The 26,559-nt window shown below is 40.9% G+C and overlaps 2 pseudogenes; both read left to right on the forward strand.

Annotated features, from left to right (window-relative positions):
- Nucleotides 1-1,463: 1,463 nt before the first annotated feature.
- On the forward strand, nt 1,464-16,506 carry LOC143564378 (F-box/kelch-repeat protein At3g23880-like; annotated as a pseudogene).
- Nucleotides 16,507-25,510: 9,004 nt separating this feature from the next.
- LOC143564379 (uncharacterized protein At1g01500 pseudogene) lies at nt 25,511-26,269 on the forward strand (annotated as a pseudogene).
- Nucleotides 26,270-26,559: the final 290 nt, after the last annotated feature.

Below are 26,559 nucleotides of genomic sequence, written 5' to 3' on the forward strand. Positions count from 1 at the left end.
CCGAATCATTACAAAAGCAAAAAATCATAAGAACAATAAACTTATTGAAATTAAGCGAAACTGACATTAATTAGTGTAAGGCCCGGTTTTGTTTGTTAGTCTTTCGTATTTGTAAATCGTATTAGTTTACATTTATATTCGTTTACGTTTGTATGTATTGGGCCCGAGGCCTTGATGTACTTGAAGCCAATTGGGCATTTGTTGATGAAATTGGTGTATGACAATACACACACTATATATTGTGTATACAATCTCAAACTCTCTCTTCCTCCACACCCTTCTAACTTTCGGCTCCCACACACCACACCACAAGATCCGAGATCTTGGTCTAGCTAGTTGTTTCCGCCAACTAGTTGTGAGGTTAATCCAAGAACGACTAGTACTTAGTTTGTTGTGTTGTTTGATCCGGTCACGGGACCTACAATTGGTATCACAACTTTCGGTCTCTACTAGTTGTAGATCTTGGGTCCCACAACAAACCTACACAAATCCATTAAAATTAGATAATGTGTACATGTTTATGTATGAGAGAGAGGGGGTCACCACCACCACCCGCCTCTTGTTTACAGGCAAGGACTCCACTCCACAAACTTCAGTCAACAACAAGGGAAGTCCGCCACTCTCGTTAGCCCCTTTACCACATCATCCAGACCTCATGCCTCGTTGTGCATTGTAGACGCTCTAACAAGTGTTCAAAATATAACTAAGAAAACCTCAAATATGATTATACTAGAATGCATACCTTAGTTAACAATGAAAACCACTAGAAAACATTTTTAGAAAGATGTAAAAACAAATCATTCTAAACTATAACCAACACTAAACGACCAACAAATAAAGCCAGGTACTCAAGGTAATTCAATGACAAAAGATGACCTCATATGCCCGCGATCACAAACAGCTTTGGTTAGCCCAAGCCAACTATCCTGAAGGCATACCACGGTAAAACTCGATAGAAATCGAATTAGAACTTAAAAACTTACAGCCTTCAGTTCAAAACACCACTTAGACCATCCTCAATGACGCGGTGTGGGGGGGGGGGGTATCCCCTCGGAACACCGCTGAGGGTTGGGTTAGGGGGGTTTGGGTTGGGCAGTGTTGTGAAGACCGGGCCGCTTTTGTGATTTGGGTGGGGCCTGCAACGGTCATATGACCGTTATCAATTAAACAAATTCCATTTTCTCTTTACATACCATCAAATTATAGCCCATATATAGTTAACTTATAAATTAAAGAAAAACTTGTATAAATCTAACCACTATTTGAAATTTAAAATTGTAATAGTTTATACTATAAACATTTTTGTTATTTTGAATTAACCGTAAAGTAAATTAAAATATAGTTTTTAGGGTAAATATATATGAGTCTGATTGGGTTACATGAGGCCCAAACAAAGAATGTACATATTTATATAGAATTATACATGACAGAATACCTAGAACAAATCGTTAGTTACACAAACAATGCCGTACGATGATCTGTGTGAAGAACTTGTTGAAATCCTATCAAGACTACCAACTAAATCCCTTCTCAGATTCAGGTCAGTTTCCAAATCATTATATGCTGTTATAGGTAGCCCCGAGTTCATCCGACTCCATACCCTTAGATCTCCAAAAAAAGTCATGATTACGCACATATGTTATAAATCAACACCTGTTAAACACATCTATACACTGCATTCGGAAGCCCAAATGTCGTAGAATAATCCATATGCCGGCATACCACCAGCAGTCCGGTTTCCTTTCACAGATTACAAAATATTTGGTTCGTGCAATGGAATTCTATGTGTTCGTGAATATCTAAAAGGTGACATTCATCTATGGAACCCTTCAATTAGACGCAAAGTAGCCGTGCATGATCATCCTTTAAAGCTTAGTATTTTCTATATTGCGTGTGATGCAATGTTGGGGTTTGGTTTCGATCCAACCATCGACGATTACAAGATTTTGATGATGCACAAACGATATGCCTTTGTTTACACAATGAAGACACACACACTTGGCACGCGATTGCTTCCCCGCCTTATGCTACGCCTTCTTGGGTTGTTATCCATTCTCAGTGTCTTTTCAACGGAGCATTGCATTGGCTCGTTAATACGGATCGTTATTATATATTGACATTCCATTTGAGCTATGAGGTTTTTTCTACCATCGAGTTACCCGAACCAAGTTGGATAACCTTTCGAGTAACAACCATCAAAGGCTCGTTAGGCGTGATTTCTTCATACAGTAATGATCATAGTTGGATTTGGGTGTATAAAGGTAGGGTACCAAAAAGACCCAAATACCCTAAGTACCACCCGCGGGTCATAGAAGAACCTCTCATATACCACCCGCGGGACATATAGATCACCCGCATAGCACGGTAGAGGAATAACGTCCTCATACCACTCGTGGAAGCATCTAGGCACCCTCAGAAGTCATCCGCGAGATAGGACATCTATCCGCCAAAATGACCAGAAGGCAATGCCAACTGGACAGCTGTCATCAACTAACTGTCCTCTAGAAGAATGTTCACGAATGTTACTTATTTCACCTACCAATGAGCAAAGGACACCTGGTCAGGCTGTTATAACCGTGCACATAGCCAGGGTGAAATCCGTCCTATCATTGGGCGGCGCGTGTCCAGGTTGTTATACTCATGCACATGGGACGTATAGCTCAACCTATCACAAGAGGACACGCGTCCAGGCAGTTATCAAGATCTTCTAGAAAAGGACAGCTGACCCAATCACCTTCCTACATCCTTCGGCTATAAATACCTTGTCAACCTGCATGAGGTATTCATTCATTCATTCACTTGCACTCTGACTCACTCATACTCTAACTACATTTAGTCTGTGTACTTCAGTACTTTCTCCTTTACGAACGTTACTGATTCTCACGCCGGAGGGTGGTTACAGGAAGACCCCCCTCTTGTCCTTCCTGTAACGAGACTCACGGTGTCTGTTTTGCAGGTTCCGGTCACTGGACTTTGGGAAGCTGTGCTCATACTGTGTTAGTAGTTATCATATTTTACCCTGTGGACTCATTGGATCCAGGACCCCCGGATCCGTGTTTCTTCATTAGCGCCATTCGTTTTGGTGTTAGAACAACACAATTTTTTTGTTGGTTTTTCGGTTCGTTTAAAGTATGAGTAAACTTCCTGATGGGCCGACGGGAACTCCTGCACTTACTTCACGTGTGACTAACACTGAAATACCTGAAGGCTTTGCCTCGAGTGTTTTTGCACATGTGACAACTCCAGATTCACGAACCACCGAAGTAACACCGGGTGGTCGTACTCTTGAGCGCGTCACTGTACCAACAGGGCCAACTCCTACTGATTTAGGACACGTTACGGCTCCATAAGGTTCTAATCTAGGGGACCTTGGACGAATTATGAGAGAGACCCGTCGAACTCGCTCAGTATTAGATCTGGAAGGTGATTCCAGTGAATATGATATGGCGAGGTCTCATCGTCATAATTCCAGGTCTGGGATACCACTGTCCCCGGAAGAATGGTTTCAGCTCCAGCAAGAGAACCTGAAAGCGGAATACGAGCATAGGGTGCGGAATGCACATCTTCACGCCCATGCTCTGACTTATGAAGAATCTCCTCGGAGATCTCTTTCTCCTCCTCCAACAGTGAGGGGAAGTCAAATCCGTTATATTCAACAAAGTGAGCAAGAATTTGTTGAACCGCGAAGGTTACGCCCTCGTCCTCGCATGGACATGCGGATGTCCTCTTACTTTGACGAGTATGACAGTTATGATTCAACTTATCGCCAGGAAGATAGTTTCTATACGGGTGATAGCAGGATGAGTTCGAGGGCAAGAAGCAGTCGTCCGCGGGACGTAGTCCACCACACCGAGTATCATAGTGATGCTGAGAAAGACTTCACCAAGCCTTATCTCCCGCCAGCCTTTGCCGAGAAGTCGAAATTCATAGCGAGCATCGCGACAACACCTTTTCCTGTCAATGCTAAGATACCTACAATGGTAGGTAGATACAATGGCATGACTGATCCCAGTGATCATCTGCAGAACTTCGTGGCGGTTGGTGGTGTGAGCGGATGGACGCTCCCTTATTGGTGTCATATGTTCGCATTGACACTAACAGGGGCAGCGAGGAAATGGTTCGAAAAACTCCCTGATGGTCAAATCTCTAGTTGGGATGATCTGATAAAGAAGTTCTCACAACAGTTCAGCCAACAGAAGAAGCATACGCATGACTAGTCAGAGATTCTGGATGTTATATATCCGCCGGGATAATGAATCCATTGAAGATTTTATTACCAGGTTCAACGACGAAAGTCTGATCATTGGTGGGATAAGTAAGGATATGCTTCGCGGTGCCTTCCGCAAGAATGTCAAGTGTGACGAGTTGATACACACACTCACTGGTAGGGATGGAATGCCAAAGGAATGGGACGATATTATGACTGCGGCGAAGTTATTTGCCAACACTTAAAAAATATTGGGGAATAACAATTTGAAGCAAAAACTCAAAGTTGAGTTTCAAACTCCACGACCCAATAAACAGGCAAAGGGGCCAATTTGGTCAAGACTTCAACCGAACACTGAAGCATCAAAGCCATTTGATGCAAGATCTCTCATCGGCAACAAGAACAAAACAGGACCCTCAAATCGAGGTCCTCATAGGTGGACTCCTCTTTCAAAAACTCCCGCTGAAATTCTCACCACAGAGAACGTGAATTTTCGGAAGCCACAGCCGCTTACAAGGAGGTCGTTCCTTGACACCAAAAAACATTGTTCGTTTCATAATGACATTGGTCATAACACGAACGAATGTAATGCTTTGAAAAGTGAAATAGAGGTGGTTGTGAAGTCCGGGAAGCTTGGACACCTGGTGAAAGATGGAAAGCCTGGGACTGGTAAAGCTCCCGTGTGGGACAATCAGGGCCCATCTAAAAAACAAGTCAAGGACTTGAATGTCCATATGATCCAGGGCGGACGTAAGGCGGGAGGAAAGAGAAGAGAGTGTGACGAAGAGGAGTGGAAAAATGAACTAGTAATTTTTCCACGGGTGAAGGGTGGTCCCAGTAACAAAAACCCCCTGATTATTACCGCCCTCTTCGGTCATTACCGTTCTCAATATGTGTTCTTTGACACTGGAACGGAAATCATGTACGAACAGTGCTTTGAACAACTTGATGACGATGATAAAGAAAGGTTGAAACCCATCCATGCTCCGGTATCAGGATTTGGAGGGGAAATAATGCATCCGCGAGGGGTGATTTCTTTCCCGGTCACCCTGAGCGACGGAACTCATTCAAGGACCGAGGAGGTCGAATTCTTAGTTCTTCCAGCAATGTCGAAACATGACATCATCCTTGGACGAGAAGCCATTGGTGACTTCAATGCTCATCCGTCCACAGCTCACGGCGCGGTAGGGGTTCTAACCCGCACCGGCGTAGCGATAATTCATGTCAATCGACACTGCTTCACAACTGACAGTTCAAAACCCAGCAAGATTCCAAGACAACCTCAACGGACTGAACCGGAAAAGTGAGTTTTGAACAAGAAGTTTCTTGATCAAACTGTAACAATTGGACCTGCTATCTCTGAGATAGTAAGGACCTTTTTGAAACAGTTGTTATCAAAGAGCGTTGATGTCTTCGCATGGCAACCCGCGGACATGACTGGTGTCCCGCGGAACATTGTGGAGCACAGGTTGAGGGAAAACTCTATGTTTACACCGATTGTTCAAAAACAACGTAAGATGGGTCCGGAACAAACAAAAGGATGAATGAGCAAGTTCAGGACCTCTTACAGGCTGGAATCATCCGACCAATTCAATACCAGACCTGGGTCGCCAATCTGGTTATCGTTCCCAAAAGCAACGGGACATGGCGGATGTGTATAGATTTCAAGGATCTAAACAAGGCGTGTCCCAAGGACTGCTATCCATTGCCTGAGATAGATCTCAAAGTTGATGTTGTGGCACCGTTCAAATTCAAATGCTTCATGGACGCCTACAAAGGCTATCATCAGATTCGCATGGCTGCGAGTGATGAAGATAAAACAACATGTCGTACCGATCAAGGCACCTTTTGCTACAAGATGATGCATTTCGGACTAAAGAATGCGGGAGCCACCTATCAACGATTGATGGACATAGCGTTTAAAGGTCAAATTGGTCGGAATTTGGAGGTTTATATGGACGACCTTGTGATTAAAAGTGTTGAGGAAGACCAGATGTTGAGGGATATCGAAGAGACATTCAAAACCTTGAAGAGCATCAACATGAAGCTAAACCCAGCTAAATGCTCGTTCGGGATGGAGGAAGGAAAAATCCTCGGAGTAATTGTCATGGGTGCGGGTTTCAAAGCTAATCCGGATAAAGTACAAGCTGTAGCCCGCATGCCTTCTCCCTCCTCCACCAAGGAAGTACAGACGCTCAATGGTCGTTTGGTTGCTTTGAATCGCTTTTTGGCAAACCATGCAGTCAAATCCTATCCTTTTGTCTCAACACTAAGAAACTGTCTCAAGAAAACACAATTCAGATGGACCACGGAAGCGGAACAAGCTTTCTTGGAGGTTAAAAAATGCTTGATGGAATTGCCTACATTAACAGCACCTTATGCGGGAGAACCTTTAACGATGTACTTGTCAGCATCAGACATTGCTATCGGGGTTGTCCTCCTGACAGATAGGGAAAACGTTCAAACACCGATTTACTACGTCAGCAAAACATTGTCAGACCCGGAGACAAGATATTCGATGTTAGAAAAACTTGTCCTAGCATTGGTCTATGCTGCCCGACGCCTCCGCATGTACTTCCAGGGGCATCCCATCAACGTTTTGACCGTATATTAGCTCAAGAATGTCCTCAGCAAGCCAGAATTGTCTGCACGATTGGCAAAGTGGGCCGTCGAGCTAGGTGAACACGCGATAGAGTACAAAACTAGGCCAGCAATCAAGGGGCAGATGTTGGCGGCCCACAACACAAAGAAAAAAAATGTTTGATCGAACAACAACCCCAAGCACCTCCGGAACAAGGACAAATTTGGTCGTTGTTCACAGACGGGGTTTCAAGCAGTGAGGGATCTGGCGCAGGCCTCAGGCTAGTCAATCCCGAAGGTCATGAATTCACATACGCCATAAAGTTAGACTTCAAGAGTACTAACAACGAGGCAGAGTATGAGGCTTTCCTGGTAGGCTTATGAATAGCCAGAAAGCTTGGGGTTAAACATTTGGAAGCCCGTGTGGATTCCATGTTGATTGCGGGACAGATCAATGGCACGTATGAAGCAAAGAATGACATAATGGCTTCATATGTGTCACATGCGAAATATTTGATGCTTCAGTTCTCCTCATGCAAGGTCATCCACATAAAGAGAAGCGAGAACAAATCAGCAGATGCTCTTAGCAAATTGGCTTCAACAAACTTTGAACATTTTGCTAAAGACATCCGTATCGAAATATTGGACCGCCCGTCTGTTCCGCAACATCAAGTCTTAGTGATTCAAACGGGAGTGGAATCCTGGATGACACCCATTATAGTATACTTGTCATCAGGAGCACTCCCGGAAGGAAAAGCAGCGGCCCGGAAGATAAAACACAAAGCCTTGAATTATCAGATACATGCCGGTGTTTTATACCGACGTTCCTTCCTCGGACCATTACTTCGATGTGTGGATGCCGAAGACGCGAACTACTTAATAAAAGAAGTTCATGAAGGCATGTGTGGTCTTCAAGCTGGCCCGCGCATGGTCGTAGCAAAATTAATGAACGCCGGTTACTATTGGCCAGGAATGCACTTAGACACTGTGCATGAAATAAGAAAATGTGATTCATGCCAACGTCATGCTCCTAACACACTACGACCAAAGAATGAGCTCCTTCCAGTCACTTCGGCTTGGCCATTCCATAAATGGGCTATCGACATAATGGAACCTTTCCCTGAAGCCCCTGGACGTGTCAAATTCTTGATAGTAGCTATCGACTACTTCACGAAGTGGGTGGAAGCCAAACCAGTTGCTTTCATAACAGCAGCAAGTGTTAAGAAATTCCTGTGGGAATTCATCATATGCCGGTTTGGTCTTCCAGTGGAACTGGTTAGCGATAACGGAACTCAGTTCGCGGACAGTGGGCTACAGGAATGGTTAAAAGAATCACACATTTCTCAAACCTTCACCTCTGTAGCCCATCCGCAAGCAAATGGTCAGGTTGAGAGAACCAACCGGACAATCAAGGAAGGAGTCAAAACAAGGTTAGGGACTAAACGGACAGGCTGGGTAGACAAATTTCCCCATGTACAATGGGCCTTCCTCACCCAAAAGAATTCCAGTAATTATGAAACCTCCTTTAGTCTAACCTACGGCACAGAGGCCATGATTCCGGCTGAGATTGGGATTCCATCCGCTAGAGTTCTATTGATCGATGATAATGATCATGAACTCCGGATGAACCTTGACCTCCTCGAGAAGAGGAGAGAATTAGCATCAATCCGCGAACACAATTACAAACGCCAGTTGCAAAAGTATTATAAATCGCGGGGTTCAAAGATGTGAGTTCGATGGGGAGACTTTGTCTTCCGCAGTAATGAAGCCTCCGGGCAAGTTGGCCCCAAATTGGGAAGGGCCTTATAGAATTCAAAAAGTATTATCTAAAGGAGCCTACAAGTTAGAAAAGTTGGACGGGACTGAGATCCCTAGAACTTGGAATGGGGCCCAACTGAAGAAATGTTACATGTAGTATGTTTTTCTTTTTGGCCTGCGTGCCTAAATAGATATTCACAACCTATGTAATTTCATCTTTTGTAATTCGGCTTATGCATGCCTCATCTATGGAAATTTTTATTTCAGTCACTTATGACTTGTATTATTATGTAATCCTTTATTGGTATACAAAGAAGATCCTACATGCACTTATATTATGAAGCATAAAACAAAGTGTATCGGATGCAAAAAAACTAGCCTTCTTTATTCATGCACAAGAGGTTACAACAACGAGGTCTTAATTACAAAGGAAAAGAAAGATCTATCTACGACGCGACACCATTGTGTCCCGCGTCCCGGTCTTCCGCACCATCAGCATCTTCTTCATCTTCTTCACCAAGGCCAAGAAGGTCTTTTAGTTGCTCAATACTGTCCTCCTTGTCCGCAAGCTTAGATATCTACTCCGCCAAATAAAATTTTAAAGAATCAAAATCCTTTGTCTTTTGGATAAGGACGGCAACAGTATCTTGGCCAGCCAAAATATACTCTTCAGGGAGCTTGGAAGTTGAACCAAACTTTTAACCTTCCTGGAAACCTAGCTGGCAGCCAGCTTGCTTAGACGCTTTCAAGAGGACAACAACACAGTTTCCAAGTTCATCACTCGCCCGGACATCGGCGATGACCTGTTGGAATAATTATATATAAGTAATTTTAAACACTTAGATTATTTACAACAAAGACAGGATTCATACCTTGGGAATTCCTTCCTCTAGCAGCCATTTCTGGTCCGCCTTGGCCCGGACAAGTTCCATCTTGTGGCCGGCACACTCCAAGGCCTGATCTCGGCTTTTAGCAGCAAGATCAGTCAAGCGCTTCTCTTTAGCCGCTGATTCAGCCTGCAAATTCTTTATCAGCTCAGCTTGTTCATCCAGTTGCTTTTGGAGAACAGCTTTGGCTTCCACAGCATTGGCACGAGCAATCTTCTCCGTTTCCAGCGCTTGACTGCTCTCCTTGGCATCATTGATGGCCTTAAGAGCCTCCTCCTTTGCATCAGACGCTGCGGCCGCCAACTCGTCCCACTCCTCATTCATCGCCAACCAGTCCTGGGTTATTTCGTGACTGGTGGAGATCGTATTAGCCATATGGTAAGAGTTGGAGTTTAATAACTCTTGGCGAATACGACGGCGATGTCGCTCCTTTTCAGCGGGAGGAAGGCTTTCCCTCAGATACTCGAAACATACGTCCATGTCACGGAATGTTGAGTCTCGACGTAAAGACCAATGTGGTCAATGCGGGGTAGGGTCTTCCTCCTAAGGAGCCGGCGAGGTCTGCGGTCCATACGTAAAGGCGCTCACGCCTCCTTGAACCCTGAAATGATGAACGTTGTAGGAAGGCGACATACTAACATGTTCAGTATCGTCAACCTCTTTATTCTTCATGGGGGTATCATCCGCCACAAAGATCGGATCTTTGGCAGTATTAGGAGGCGGGGGTGGTGGTGGCGGAAGAGGAGTCGAACTCTTCAAACCTGAAACACCTTCAGAAAGATCATTCAGGTTCACTGAATAACATTAAAAGTCGGTTAGAAACATTCTAACCCATAAAAGTTAACAAATATGAGAAGTATTTAACTTACCCAGGGAAGCATCTTCCGCGTCAAGCTGATTCAAACGCGCTTCCAAGGCAGCAAGCTTTGCTTTCTTGGACTTCTTCTTTGGAGCGGCCTTGGCAGGGTTAACCTTGCGCTTGCCAGCTACCTTTGAAGCACCCGCGTCAGCAGTATGATGCTCACCCTCAGTGGCGACATCATCAGACGCGGGATGATTTCCCTCCGCAGTAGTGACAACATTGTCTTGTTCCGCTGCATGGCTAGAAGAGGCTCTCTGGTGGGTGAGACATGCAGCACAACGTTAATAGCATCAACTGGAAAACTTCCTCCGCAGAGTGACGACTCTTCGCTGGACGAAAAGAGTACAATCACTCCACTGGAAGTAATAGCAGTCACAGTCGGGGTTATAGAATGCCCTCACCTTTCTGGATGCATTCCTCAATGTAATCCTCACCTTTGGCGTACATCGCCTCAGAAACCACCGGTTTCGAGCGAAACGCAGTGGGAAACAAGAAGTTAGAACTGGTGCGCTCTAAAAAGGGCACATCCCTTAGATCAATTGGGCGGTGCACCATCATTCCCCCTTCCTGGTCCAACAGAGTATCGAAGGCGGAACCCTCACCTGCACAAATAATGAAAAAAGTCAGAGATCAGACATCTGATTAAAGGAAGAGTAGGAGTGCTATTAGACTTACTCTTGTCAGTCCTCTCACAGTAGGGCTCCAACTCAGGAAACAGCCACAGACGGCTCATCTTCGCACTCACCGTCACCCCCTCATGGATAGGGCGCGTGGGAGTTGGCGTGGCAGTCAGAGCCGTAAACCAGGAAAGACCCTCGTGAACAGCAGCCGAAACCACTGGCATGGCCTCTTCCGCCTTACGACGGATCATCGGGAACGGGACAACATCTTCCCTAATCCAGAAAAACTTTGGCTTCCAGCCATGTAGGCTACGGATCCATTCCGTACCTATAACGTTCTTCCCGGTGGAAGCAAAACTGTACCATCCATCGCGGAAGGTCATTTTGTAGAACACGGCAAACATGCCGACAGATGGTTCAAAATTTCGAACTTGACAACAGAATTCGAAGTGTCGAATCCTCAACATCCCAAAAGGATAGATTTGAGATATATGAATCCCATACGTTTTCAAGATCGACCGGACAAACCTAGTCACCAGAATCCGGAAATTCCCCGTCGTAAAATGGTCCACATACACAGCCATCTTCTTTGGAGGTGGACTAGTGGCAATGGAACCACTCGTCTGACGTTCCGGTACCCATTTCGTTGCTAGGACATATATATTAATGACGTCTTCATAGTCTTTCCTTTTGAGGTTCACAACGACCTCGTGGATAGCAGGAGTACCCTTCTTATCTACGACCATCGGATTAATTTGTGTGATCAGAAAGAAAGAAATCTCAGAAGGTTTAAGGCTGGAATGTTTGAAAAAAGGAGATTCTGAAAGTGATAAGAGTTAAATGGAATCACAAGTGATCTATTTATACTCATCGCAATTAATGCGACTGATGGAGTGTCAGAGGAGAGAGAAACCGTGGACCGCCAGATGACTGACACGTCAGGCGGGAGATTCAAGAGAGTGCGAACAGGCTGTCAAGGGCGTCATACACGTCTTGTCAGTTGCCTCTAAGAAGTTTCTCTCTCCGCCACGTCATCACGTTTATCCAACTTGCAAAAATTTCAAATTTCAAAAATATCTTCTAAGGATATTTTCACCAAACAGTTGAATATTCACAAAAGATAAAAAAAAAAGTTCATTTTCATTTAATATTCAAAAGATGGTTACAAAATAGATGGAAGAACAATTACAAAGCTTAAAAATCTAGCCTATCCTAGTCTACGGATTTAAGCTGCGGTATCTTCTGCAGCCTTTGGTGACTTGTCCTCAGAAGTTTCGTCCTCAGACTCATCACCTAGATAGCTCTTCAACTGTTGCACGCCATCAGCGGCGGAAGCAAACTCCGGAAGCATATTCTGCAAGGGGAAGACCAGGTCATCATGCTCTTTGATCTGCATGGCACGTTCTGCTTGACATCAAGGCCATGAAGCGGATGATTTTTAAACGTGCGATTACTCTGAGCATAGGTCATCACTTCATGAAAACCTCTCACGCGTCCTAGCGAGGAGGAGGCAGTCATCAGATTGGCAAAGCTATCAGTTAGCTCTGCACTCCCCTTGACGTGACGGATAACCTGTCAAAATGAAAACTTAAGTTATTAAGTGTCTAGATTTAATACACATATAATGGACATTAAATAAGGAAAGCTTACAGAATCAAGTCCCCTAGCAAGGAACCACTGACGGTCTCGCTCCACGCATTCAGCTCGCATCCGGAGTTCTTGAGACTCCGTAGTCGCTTCTTCGCGAGCTTGCAAGAGGGAGTAATAAGCAGCTTGAATCTCAGTAGCACTTTTGTCTCTAAGTTCAACTTGCTCCCTCTGCAACTTCTTCTCTGCTTCAAGCTCTTGGATTCGAGTGCCTTGAAGGGTCACTTGATTTTCCATAGCCGAATTTGCTTCTAGAGCCCGGGTCAAATCATCCTTTTCTTTCTGAGCCTTAGGCCGGGCAGCCTCAAGAAGAGAGTTCTGCTTTTCGCAGGCCTCCTTACATTGGCGAGCAGCGGTGGCATTCCGATCCTGCTCACCCCTGAGGGCGATCTCCGTGTCCGTTTTCTTCCACTTAGCAGTACTGGCCGCCACACGATGCTCTTCAGCTTCTTTTTTCGCAGCCTCAGTGGCCCGATAAGCTTCACCTAGCTTCCCGCCCATATTACGCCATTCACGCAAGATTTCCTGGCTACAGGCCAAAGAATTAGCCAAGGAAAATGAAAGATCAGTGTGAAGTTCATGGCGGGAGCGGTCACGCTGATACACCATCTCGGCTGGCGGCACACAATGTTTGACAAAGCTCATACAGGTCCCGGAATCAGAAAACCGAGACCCATTAGTAATATCCCATGGAGGGACAAACAAATCAAACTTGTCTCCCAAGTTCGCGTCCCCATAGTAACGGGAACCTGAAGGTTCAATGCGAACTGGGATTGAGGATGATTGTTGTGGAGGAGGACGAGGAGGAGACTCGTTAATCTTGAAACCCTCCGAATTCACGGCAGGGTTGTCCTCCTGGACACTAGTAGCACTTCCAGTCTGAAAAAGATAGTCATAACGATTATCATTACCAGACTGGATGTTTGGGTCCTCAAATGTAGTATCAACCGGGGGAATCGGTGGCCTTTCTTATGTTGCCACCTCAATCAGAGGAGACGGTGGCCGATCTTCCGTAATCCTCTTTGGAGGAGGAGACGGTTGTTTCTCAGATTGGGGAGTTGGTGTAGGTAACCTCTCGGATACATCGTCCCCAAAGATTAATGGATCTACAAAAAAGAAAATCTATACTGAGCTAACATCTCAAAATAGTAAAGCGTAGAAAGGGAAATACATACCTTCTACTATATCAATGCGTTTAGCAAAACTGTACTGTGGCTTCTTGGGACGATGAGTTTTTCGTTTTTTCTTTGAAGACCCCGCCTCAGTGTCTGCAGTCTTCGCACCCGCATGACTCGCCTAAAAGGCCGAAAAAGCTCTCTTTTTCTCCAATTCTGCCAATAAAGATGAGACAGAGGAAAATTCAGGGGCATCATCATCAAAGTTCCTCTCCTCTTGAGAGGTGGAAAACTCAGAGGCATCGTCGTCATCATCACTCGATAATAGAATGGCGATCGTCCCATCAGAAGTAAGAGCATTAAGTGGATGAGGGTTTAGAACATACGCACCTATTTGAAAGGTTGCGTCTGAGACAATAGGTTCAGCCCACACTTTCGTTGGAAAAAGAAATCTGGCCTTGGTTTTCTCAAGGATAGGTTGGTCCCCCGCATCACGGATGCTTTTACGGACACAACCCCTATCCTCAAAAAGGGCGTTAAGCATCGAACCTCAACCTGAAAAGATAAAAGTCAATTATTAAAAATTCCGAGGAAGGGAAAGGACAGTAAAAGAATAACTTACGTTCATTCAAATCAACAAAAATTGGCTCCATAAATTCTGAGGGCCATAAGCGACTCATGCCGGCCCACACTAAGGCTTTCTTAGGCAATGCCCGCATTAGCGTTGGTTCCGCCATTAGAGTACGATACCAGTCACGACCCTCATGAGAGGCTGTGACAATGTCTGGCAGCGCAGAATTAACCGGACGACGGACCATGGCAACAGGTACCACGTCCTCAGAGATCTAGAAAAACTTATTACGCTAGTTGGCGGACCCCTTATCAACTTCATACCCGATACTTCGATCGGAGAAACCTTGACAAGTATACCAACCATCACGGTTGGTAAGACGGTAGAAGACGGGAAATCGGTCAAGATGAGGCACCATATCACGTGTTGTACATACGAATTCGTAATGACGAATTCGCATTACAGTGCGTGGATGCAATTGGAATAAATGAATCCCATAGGCAGTTAGCACCTTCATGAAAAATTTCGTTATGGAAAACGGAAATTCCCATAAACGAAATAATCAGAGTACACAACCATTTTGCCAGGCGGCGGCAAACTGGCTATAGAACCAGGGGAAGGAAACTCCGGCTCCCATTCCGGTGGAATGTCGTAAGTCTCCAGCAACTTCTCGTATTCAGAATAATCCCATGAAACTTCTATCTCGTCAACCTCAGTCTGAACGTTAGACATTATAGAAAGATTTGATGAAAGAATATACGAGAAAGTTCAGTGCTTTATCAGAAAGAAAGCAAGAAGATAATCAGGAATTAAAGGCGATAAAACTTCGACTAGAAGATATCTCTCCCTATATATACCCATCGCAATTAATGAGATGGGATATGAACAGTGGAGAGAGAAAGTCATCGCCTAATCACCAACCGCCACTTCACGCGGGAAATTCGAAAAAGAGAAAAAGTTACACAGCCGGTTACAGTGACAGCCGGCATAAATGTTCCATCATCTGTTCATGCGCCTGCGAGTGGTCAACTTGTCCTTTTTTCATGATTATCTACACCGACGGAAGATATTTTCTACCTAACTTCAAAATTCAAAAACCTCCAAAATCATTAAGTCCAAAATTTCACCCGCATAAAGACTTCACGCGGAAGAAACACTAGACTGGGGGACTTATAGAAATAGGGTACCAAAAAGACCCAAATACCCTTAAGTACCACCCGCGGGTCATAGAGGAACCTCTCATATACCACCCGCGGGACATATGGATCACCCACATAGCACGGTAGAGGAATAACGTCCTCATACCACTCGCGGAAGCATCTAGGCACCCTCAGAAGTCATCCGCTAGATAGGACATCTATCCGTCAAAATGACCGGAAGGCAATGCCAACTGGACAGCTATCATCAACTAACTGTCCTCTAGAAGAATGTTCACGATTGTTACTTATTTCACCTACCAATGAGCGAATGACACCTGGCCAGACTGTTATAACCGTGCACATGGCCAGGGTGAAATCCGTCCTATCATTGGGCGACGCGTGTCCAGGTTGTTATACTCATGCACATGGGACGTATAGCTCAACCTATCACAAGAGGACACGCGTCCAGGAAGTTATCAAGATCTTCTAGAAAATGACAGCTGGCCCAATCACCTTCCTACATCCTTCAGCTATAAATACCTTGTCAACCTGCATGAGGTATTCATTCATTCACTTGCACTCTGACTCACTCATACTCTGACTACATTTAGTCTGCTTACTTCAGTACTTTCTCCTTTACGAACGTTACTGATTCTCACGCCGGAGGGTGGTTACAGGAAGACCCCCCCTCTTGTCCTTCCTGTAACGAGACTCACGGTGTCTGTTTTGCAGGTTCCGGTCACTGGACTTTGGGAAGCTGTGCTCATACTGTGTTAGTAGTTATCGTATTTTACCCTGTGGACTCGTTGGATCCAGGACCCATACCAGGGGAACATATCCGTGTTTCTTCAGGGTGAGGAATACCGCGGCTGTTTCTTGGTCTGTTGCTTATAAATTCAATACAAATCCATTTAAAGGAACACGCATGGTTTTGCAAATTGCGCCCAGTGAAGAATTCCTATGTTGCCGTTATGTTGACGGGATCCTGATTTATAAACCTGAGACACAGTCAAGGGTTGCGGAGTTGAGTGATTGTTCTAAAATGTTTGATATGAATATGTGTGTGGAAAGCCTTGGATTGTTAGATATGGGGACTTCATGTGACCAAGGAAGTAATTAAAGAGAGCAAGTGAAATTAGTAGATTTAGCTTTTATCACAATACTTATTATTATCAGTTAGTTATTATGTTTTTTTAATCATTCTTCACACCTGCTCATTACTTTGTTGCCAATATTTCATCAATCAAAAGCATGATTAATTTGGTAGTTTGGCGAGTTAGAACGAGTTCAGATTAGGACGAACTGATCTAATTGCATTTTAAAAAAGAAAACATATCAAATAACTTGTTGATTCACTCATTGTTTTCAGGCTTGCTTGTGTTTGATATTTAACTTTAACCGAACAAACTAGATGAACACTTAAACAAACGGATTCTTTACGAAGATGAACACTTAAACAAACAGATTCTTTTTGCTCACTAAGAAAATAAACGTGTTCGCAGCAGGACAACCAATTAGTACTACTGGTGAATAAGTTACACGATTATGTAAACGGACTTAAATGAATGAATATAAACGAAACCTAAAAGGGCATGAATAAATGAACAAACATACAAAAAAATGTAACGTGAGAATATAAGTGAATGTATATAAATGAACATATACTAAAAAAATGTTTTAAGAGCGTCTATAATAACAAACCTCTTCAAACCTATACATTGACACCATATTAGATTTCCATCTATTCTCAAAAACCCCTAATTTTATGCACAACAACAAGCCTCTACAAATCAATTAAAAATTAAAATTTATTAAAAAACATATATAATGAGTGAGTGATATCTATAATATATATAAACGAAAACCAAAAAATCCTAAGTGTCGCGATGTGGTCGCTCCCCCTTTTTTTGGAGTCACCAGATTTGCTTGATTTTTAAATGGAGGCTTCTCATGCATTTGACCCGAATTCATGGGTATGAGTTTTACCAAACCCATATATTCCTTAAACGGGTTATAACATCTCATTAAATTAAAATTTATTCTTACCAAATTATTGAGGTAAAAATCCTATAAAATAGAATATACTAAAAATTAATATCTTATTTATTTTAAAAAAGATATATATATATATATATTATTTAAATTAAAAACCAATTTGATAGTAAAAAAAATAAACGGGTCTTGGGTCTCATCAAAACATAAGTATATTATTAACTTTCATAAATATTATATATAATTAAAAAACCAATTTTATAGTAAAAGAAATAAACGGGTCTTGGGTCTCATTAAAACCATATAGCTTTTAAATCGGGTTATAAAATCTAATTTATTTGTCAAACAATTTATCATCAAGCCATAAGTATATTATTAACTTTCATACAATAAAAAAAATATAAATGCAAAAAGTAAATAAGTATTAGAACAAATAATATAATACAACTCCCGTAAATACGGGGGATAAAAGCTAGTATATATATATATATATATCTAACAGGCGTTATATATATATATATATATATATATATATCTAACTATCTATATAATTGTCTACTATAAAATCCTACGTGTCGCTCTCACATTGCACCCCCCATTATCTAAAGCCACCATATTGCTTGATTTCTGAATAAAGGCTTCTCATTGAATCGTTAAATTTCGTGGGTATCCGTGGGTTGTGAAATCTGAATCTCTCAAAACGGGTTATATCACATAAGCTATTCTTCTTCATACTCTCAAACCCTAACCCGTATCACTCAAACAGGTAGTGTTTCTCAAACCCTACGTGATTTTGAATTTGAGGTAATATCTCTCAAACCGTAGGACGTACGTGGCTATCAAATTTCACTGGAACACATAACCATGGATTCTAATCTCCTTCGATTGCAGTAGCTGGATTCAATTGGCAGAGATTACTTCACCACCATTCCAACTACTCTGAGTGTTCAGACCTCACCACTATCGGATCGAAGGTGTTCCACCGTTTCTAGGTAATTAAGATTACGACAGTATGTGTTGCTTTAGAAGTTTAATTTTTCTATTAAGTTTGGTTAGGATTGCTTATTGATCAATTTCGAGTGTCTGTTCATAATCAAATCGGGGTTATGATTGTCTGAAATAAGGAGTTTGGGGATTCACTATCAATTATGCTGCAGCCGATTGTTTATTAATCGAATTTGATTGTTTTGTCCCAAGTTTATTCTCTTATTGCATAATATATTGCTTTACATTTTTTATAATTCGCATGTTGCATTTTATTGATTTGGAAGATGATGCTATGAACAAAAGTTTTTTAATTCGGTGTTATACTTTTAGGTAGTTTGGACCTATTCTATTGTAAAAAAAAGTTTCCTAAATCTGTTCATGTAGTATTTATATTATTGTTCAAGATGTAGAGTTAATTGGACTCACGATGGTAAGCACAACAATCATCATTCAAGGTTTTGTTATATTTTTAAGAAAAACATTGTAGATGGGATTTTGCTGCTTGAGGTTAAAAGATTGCTTCAGGCAATTAGATATTTTGTTTGGGCAGCACAACCAGTTTACAAGCATGAAACCCTTCTAGAATTACAATGCAAAAGTAAGTATATAGATATGGTATGTTTACCTTTTTAATGTGTGTATGCTTTGGTTAAAGTTTTAATTATGTTTTGATAGTTTGGGTTGGTGAAAAGTCATCATATGCCGTGTAATGTGGAATCAACATCATCGGAGCCAAAATTGGTTGAGCTATATGGTAAGATATGTGGATTCGCTTATTTTTTTTAACACCGGTGAAGAAATTGGTATGCGTTTTGATAATTTTTACTACAACATATTCTTATATCCACTTTGTTATAAAACGGTAGCTACCTAAGTTAACATGTACATAATCATTAAAGTTGATTTGGGTTTTTTTCCTCGTGTTTTTTTACCGAATGCTGATGATAAATTATAATTTTTGTAAATTGTTGATTAAAATTACAGTTTAGTTCACTAATTAGAATCTCTGTATGATTGAAGAAACTAATTGAAATATTAAGATACTAAAAAATGGCCAAAGGTTCCCCTTTCTAAAATGCAAATTATATATGTATAATTTAATATATTTGAGGAGGCAGCCTGTATGCGAGCTTACAGGTTGTATTTTGTTGGTAACGAGGCGGGTCTATAAGGTGATGTGTCGTAGGGTCTGAAAGCAGCTTGACTTTTGTAACGGGTCAAATTTAATGTAACATTTTGTTGTTAACGACTTAGATTGCAGTTCTGACTAACATATCATATTGCATTTGAGATCCAACCCAAAATCTTTGGAGCTTGAATTCGAGGACAAATCGTGACACTTCTAGCTGACAGTACTTTTAAAAATGATGTTTAAACTTATTTCAGGTAATTGGTTATGATATGTAATGTTCATATGCAATATCAATTTTTTTTTTACTTATCAGTGAATGAATTGTTTGATGTTTTTAGGTATGTTTGGGCTGCTTCAAAATGTGAGGATCACGCATAAGAAAAAACGGATGTTTGGTTGTTACATTTATGCACCCGGAGACCATGAAAAGAAAAGAGAAAAGTACCGGACAAGTACGACTTTTATGACTGTTTTGCTTTGTTATTTTTTATTCTTGGTCATAAAATTTTAATGTATACAATAATTTGTATATGGTATGTAGGAAGCATCAACAAAATATTGAAAGAGGTGAATATTCTGTTTGTTGAGTCCAACTACACTTTAATAAGCTAAACTGTTCGATCAATGACCTTTTGGTGAGCAAAATAATAAATAATTAGCTAAGCTTATAAAACATTCAATTTGCACTTTATGTTACAAAAGTTTAGAAATTGTCCATACATTTAATTTTAGTGCCTTCATGTTAGTTAACAGGTGTACATCATAGCTTGAGGTTGAATATGATGCTTCCGGATGGACAGTTGTCGGAAATGGTTGTTAGAACTATAAATTTTAGAAGTTCCAAAAGACATGTTATGAGTTATATTGGACAAATCTGATGCTTCCGGATATCTTTGATATTTTGGAAAATATGCTTAAATATGGTATGTTTGTCAAGATTGACTTTCATAGTCAACGCCTTGGTAAAATTTCAAATTATGAAATAAATAAAAAAGATAATTTGGTCTACAAGGTAAACTGAAAACTAATGCTAGGAATTTATTGATAAGTTTGACTTACTATAGAACTTTGACTTTTGGTTGTTAAAGTTGACTTTTGATATGAAATGTAGCTTAATCAAAAGCGTCAAGCAAGGATCTTTAAACATATTAGTTAAACGTTATTATTCATTGGTAATAGAACTCCTTTTCAGTTCTTGATTATATATTTAAACTGTTTTCGTGGTTAGTTATTTTGTTACACACCTCCAAGTAAGTTAACTCGAAGCAAAAAAATCTGAAATTTGGATATGGGAAACAACTTGATTATCCAAACATTTATACTTTGAAAAACTTACAACGTTCACGCTTTTTTTTTCTTATAATAGTGATGATTATTATGTTTAATTTCGTTTTTTTAAGTTAAACACGATTAATATTTTGAATGGCTATATCTAATATCAAATGTTTTGGCTAAGAAATTTGTTTTATATCTTAAAATAGTATATGTTTGGAACAACTTCATTTTTGTAATGGACAAACACAAAATTTCGTTATGTGTTTATGAGCCGTTCGTTTATCCGATAAAAGCTTAAGGAACGAAGACGAACAAGGCCTCATTCGTTTAGTTCGGTTAGGTCGTTTTCGGTCATTTATATTTGTGAAAGTCCGATAATGTGTTCTTTCATTTACATTCATTAATTCGTTTATCCAAAAGTAAATTGCTCAAAAGGAGAGTCTTACAAAAATACTAACAATCCACAAACTAAACTTAAATTCCAACTATAAACATGCTCATATCAATCCACATACTCCAGTTATAAAGTTCAATTCCAACCAGCTATAAGCCTATTAATCTCAATTAAAAAAGCTCAAACGTTGAAAAATATAATTAATAATTAAAATAACAAACAAATATATATACTTATTAAATCAAAACAATACTCAGTTAAAAAAATAAAACAATTAATTAGAAAAATATAATTGCAAAATGATTAAACACAAAAACTTAATAAACCCGCGTGACACGCGGGCTAAAAGCTAGTATATATATATATATAGAGAGAGAGAGAGAGAGGAAGAGGGGTCCTAGTGTCGTTCGCCTCTTGTGTGCAAACAAGGACTCCACTCCACAAACTTTACTCAACAAGGAAAGTTTGTCATCCCTCGCCCGCCCCTTTGTGTTGTTGCCTAACGTCGTGGATGCTATAACATTTGTTCAAAATATAACTAAGAAAATCTCAACTATGATAATAACATAATGCATACTCTTGTTAACGTTGAAAACCCAAGAAAACATTTTCAAAAAGATGTAAAAACAAATCATTTTAAACTATAACCAAAAACTTTTCTTTATAAACGAATATAGTCTGGCAACACATGGTAACCTCATAGCTAAAGGACCTCATACACTAGCAATCAGCCGATCACATACATCGCTTGATAGCCTAAGCCCACTATCTTCTGTTCGGGGAAATCTCGTCGCCCGAAAGCCCTAACACCTGGATGAAATCAGATTCGTACGTGGTTTCCAACTCAAATCTTCACGTACCCGAAAATTAAATGTAAACATTTTTTTTGCTTTATGATTTTTTATTTTATTTATGTGAATACAAATGAACAAAATGCAGGGCATAGGATAAATGATACCGCTGATCATTTCATAAAACAAATAGATCCCATTAAACTTGCCTTGATTGAATAAAGGCTAGCAAAATTCGATACTGAATGAACTCGCATGCTGGAGAACCGATGAGAGACATAGTCGATGCCAATGATGAAAATGAAGTCCAGGAGACTGCAGGTACTATGGATCCTCTGACTCCCAATCGGGTTGCCTTCCCATGTCTCGCTAGGGCTGTCACTTTTACTCGAAACCCAACCCGAACCCGAACTAACCCGACTCGAAGAACTCGAACCGGAGAAAAGACTAACCCGAACCGAAGTAATTCGGGTTGGTTCTCGGGTTTGATTATAAGATTTTAGTCAACCCGAAAAACCCACTTAAACTTTTTGTTTTGAAATTAAATATATTTTTTTGTATAATAGCCGAAGTCTTAGCCACTAAAGTTATCAGAATCTGGCTCTATTCGACTGTTGTCATTCTAACCATAGTCACATAAATCGCTCAGTATGCCGCGAATATCGTATAGGTACAAAATGTACCATATCAGAATTCGTTATTGTTATGATCGTTGTTCAATTCGTGTACCCAATTCGCCAGTCCGTCGATCCAATCTAAAGAACTTGGTGTCCCAATTGAATAACATAGGTGTTCTAATCTAATGAATTCAGTGTTCCAATTGAACGAATTCAGTTCCAATTGTTCATTTTCTTGTCGGAAAGAGTAAGAAGGATAGAAAGAAGAAGAAGAAGAAGAAGAAGAAGAAGAAGAAGAGAGCGACTGTAATCTGTATGTTATTTTAGGGTTTTAAAAGTTTATATAATTTAACATTAACTACCTACTCTTTCATCCTTAACATTTAGTCCCTTAAGTTTATAATTTTTACATAAAAACAATTAAAATGTAAAATTAGTTTGTGTATTCTAACAATTAACCTCATCTATTCTCACTAGTTTACATTTGATCCGTAATCTTATATATTTATACATAAAAAGTATTAAATTAAATTTATAATGTATATATAAATTATATATAGCTAGTTTTTTATTTGGGTGCATCTAACCGAACTACATGGTACACCGTACCGGTTCGTACCGAAATGAACCTACCCCCCTTCGTACCGAATTCGTCTAGCCTAGCGAACTGCGTACCCGTACCGGAGTGTACCGTGATTTATGTGACTATGATTCTAACTATTATGAATCGATTGTTTATTATTAATTTATGTTTTCTGTTTATTACTAATAACAACCATAATCGAACAATCATACATGCTCGATTGAATACAATTATGGTTCGAGTTAGTTTTACTCTTCTTTTAAATTGTTTTATCAAGTTAGGTTAATTTATTATTTGATTATTTATGTTATAAGCAAAGAAGAATATGTTATTTTAATTTTAGCATTGTAGTTTTTTTAAAAAAATGGTTTTGTGTTTTTTTCTAGGATACTCGAAACCCGATTAACTCAACCCGAAAAAACCCAAGCCCAAATTACCGAACCCGAAAAACCCGTGAGAGATTTGGGTTGGGTTTCGGGTCCAGATTTAAAACTTTGAAACCTGAAGAACCTGACCCGAAAAACCCGAAATCCAAAAAACGAACCCAAAGAACACCCCTAGCTATATCTCACCAATGTTTCCTGTAGATCGTGATGTACCTTGAGATGGTCGTCTCCTCCCTCCCCTCCACCGCAGCGGTGGGAAACCAGTTAAGCATGCTATCACCAAAATCAGGATGGCAATGGGTCGGGTTTGGGTCGGGTTTAGGTATTCCCAAACCCATACCAGGTTATTAAAGTCCGTCCCAAACCCGTCGGGTTTGAATTGGGTAATTACCCGTCGGGTTTCGGGTTTTCCCATCGGGTTTCGGGTTTCCTATCGGGTTTTGATAAAATACCCATCGGGTATACCCGGCTCAAAACCTGCCGGGTTTTGACAAAATATAACTAATCGATTACAAATATGGTTACCATAAAGATAAAATATTTCAAATAATTAACATAAACAAGTTTTGACAAATAATATATTAGGAATATAGTATATATGTAATATGACAAGCTATATTGGGTACATCGGGTATATAATCGGGTAAATGGGTTTATGTTATCGGGTAATCGGGTCGGGTAATTGGGTATATTTAGAAATCCCAAACCCGTCCCAAACCCGCGAAAAATTTTAAAACTAATCCCAAACCCTAATGGGTCGGGTATTACCCGTCCCATTTATGTCGGGTTTCGAGTTTTCCCATCGGGTTCGGGTTTCATTGCCATACCTACACCAAAACTATATACTAATGTTGTTGAAACCGGATCGACCAATCTGACCGAGATTCGGTCCACTGATTAGTCTGGTTCTATGCAATTCATCTGGCTACCATAAAACTAGTCGGTCTTACCGGGAAACCGGACCGGTTGAACTGGTTTACTATGAAAAAAATCAATTATTTTTTAAAAGTTTTTGTCGATCTTAACCGTTATTTTTTAGACAAAAGTTGTTCAACCAATCCAGCTGATTCAACTAGTTGAACCGATGAATCCATTGCCCATCCAATTTCCGATCCGATCCTATTATAAAACGTTGCTCTAAAAGTCTTAAGAAGAATACAAAAATCAGAACTTATGGTGCAAAAGTCTCACTCACAAAATAAAATCTCCTGGCCACAAATTAATAACCTTAATTAATATTGACCTGTACATCCCTCATACACGTGTCACATACACTCCCGCCACGTAGACTGGCGCGTGACTCAACACTTCCTTCAAATTCACCCTAAAAAAATAAATAAATAAAAATCCTCAATTTCAAAGCTTTCAACTTTCCTTCAATTCAATCACAAACCCTTGAATTAATCCAATCACTAATTTCTCAAATACCGATATGATTGGGTGCGGGACTTTTTTGGGACATCTTAAGGCGAGCTGGGATATCAGCTAAAAAGGAAGTCCCCGTAAACTTCTTTACAGACCCCACGGAAGGGAGATCCACTCTACGACCGGCAGATTTGCTCGTCTTTGGTTGGGCCGGGGGAAAACACGCTTGTGTTGACCTCACAGGGGTATCTCCCTTAGCTGGTTTGAGGGATAATGGGTTTGTAGCTGGGCAAGCAATGAAAATGGCTGAAACGAAGAGGTGGAGAAACATGCTAAAGCCTGCGAAGAGAACCAACATGTTTTTGTCCCTCTGGCTTTTGATACATTTGGCTCCTTGGCACCGGAAGCTATCCGTTTTCTAACCTGGGTCCAACAATAGCAATGTGTCGACTCCAAAGGGGCAGGGGTATGTCTTTAGCAGGTTAGGGTTTGCAATTCAGAAAGGGGTGACGGCGCAGCTTGTTGCCCGCCTACCTGCTATATTGATGTAATATCTATGTTTCTACGTATTGGAACCCAATTTTTGACACGTCTAAATAAAAATATCACCATACAAGCCCTTCAATTACATCAACGGTTTGTTAGAAATCCGTTTGTTCTACGTCAGGGTCACACCGTGCGCCGTTAACGCCGTGCCGGGTCAACTAACGCTCCGTCACCTGCGCCGTGAAATCGGTGTGTCACTCGAGATTAACGGCGTTAGGGTTCCGTCAAGTAACACGGCGTTAGTGACGTTGAACAGAGACCGTGTGGATACAGAGTCGTCGGAAGTGACGTATGTTAGTACTGATAGTATTAGGGTTTCTGGTGCGATTGAATTTGAAGTTGTTGATGATGAATCGGATGAGCGTGAGCTCGTGTTATGTGGATTGTTAGAGAGAATCATCGAATCGAATTGGAGTAATGGGGGGTTAGAAAATGGACATAGTAATAGTAATAATAATAATAATAATAATAATAATAATAATATTAATAATTGTAAGACGGGTTGGAGTATGGATTTCCACGCGGCGAATTTGTCGAAATTTGGGGGGTTTTCGACGTCGATGGAGGTTTATATTGCGGGGTGTTGTTCGACGGTGCCGGTGATATTGACGAAGACGGTTCAGGTTAGTCCGAGGAGGCGAGGGGCGAGGATTGGGACGACGCTTGATGCGATCCCGGAGGGTGAAGATGAGGAAGGGGATAAGGAACAAGTGAGGGGAAATGGGAATGGGGTTGCTGGACACCAGCGGAAATTGCCGGTAAATAATAACCAATAACCATCCGGATATCGGCCAAATGGCCGTTCTGATCATTAATTTTCATTCAAAGTATGACCCATTGGTCAGAATGACTGTTTGAATGTTTGAATACTGTTTCAAACAGTCTTTCTGACTATTACTGTAATTTTTAAAGTTTGGCCCTATGGTTAGAATGACCATTTGAATAATGCTCAAACGGCCGTTCTGACAGACCATTTGAATATTCGTCAAATGGGCATTCTGATAATTAATTTTCAAAGTTCCCCAATGGTTAGAATGGCCATCTGAATACTGTTTTAAATAGTCTTTCTGACTATTAATTTTCGAAGTTTGACCCAACGGTCAGA

The sequence above is a fragment of the Bidens hawaiensis genome, unplaced genomic scaffold (assembly GCF_021521415.1).
Source record: "Bidens hawaiensis isolate Kalapana, Puna unplaced genomic scaffold, B.hawaiensis_p1.1 tig00021996_1, whole genome shotgun sequence".
Lineage (NCBI taxonomy): Eukaryota > Viridiplantae > Streptophyta > Magnoliopsida > Asterales > Asteraceae > Bidens > Bidens hawaiensis.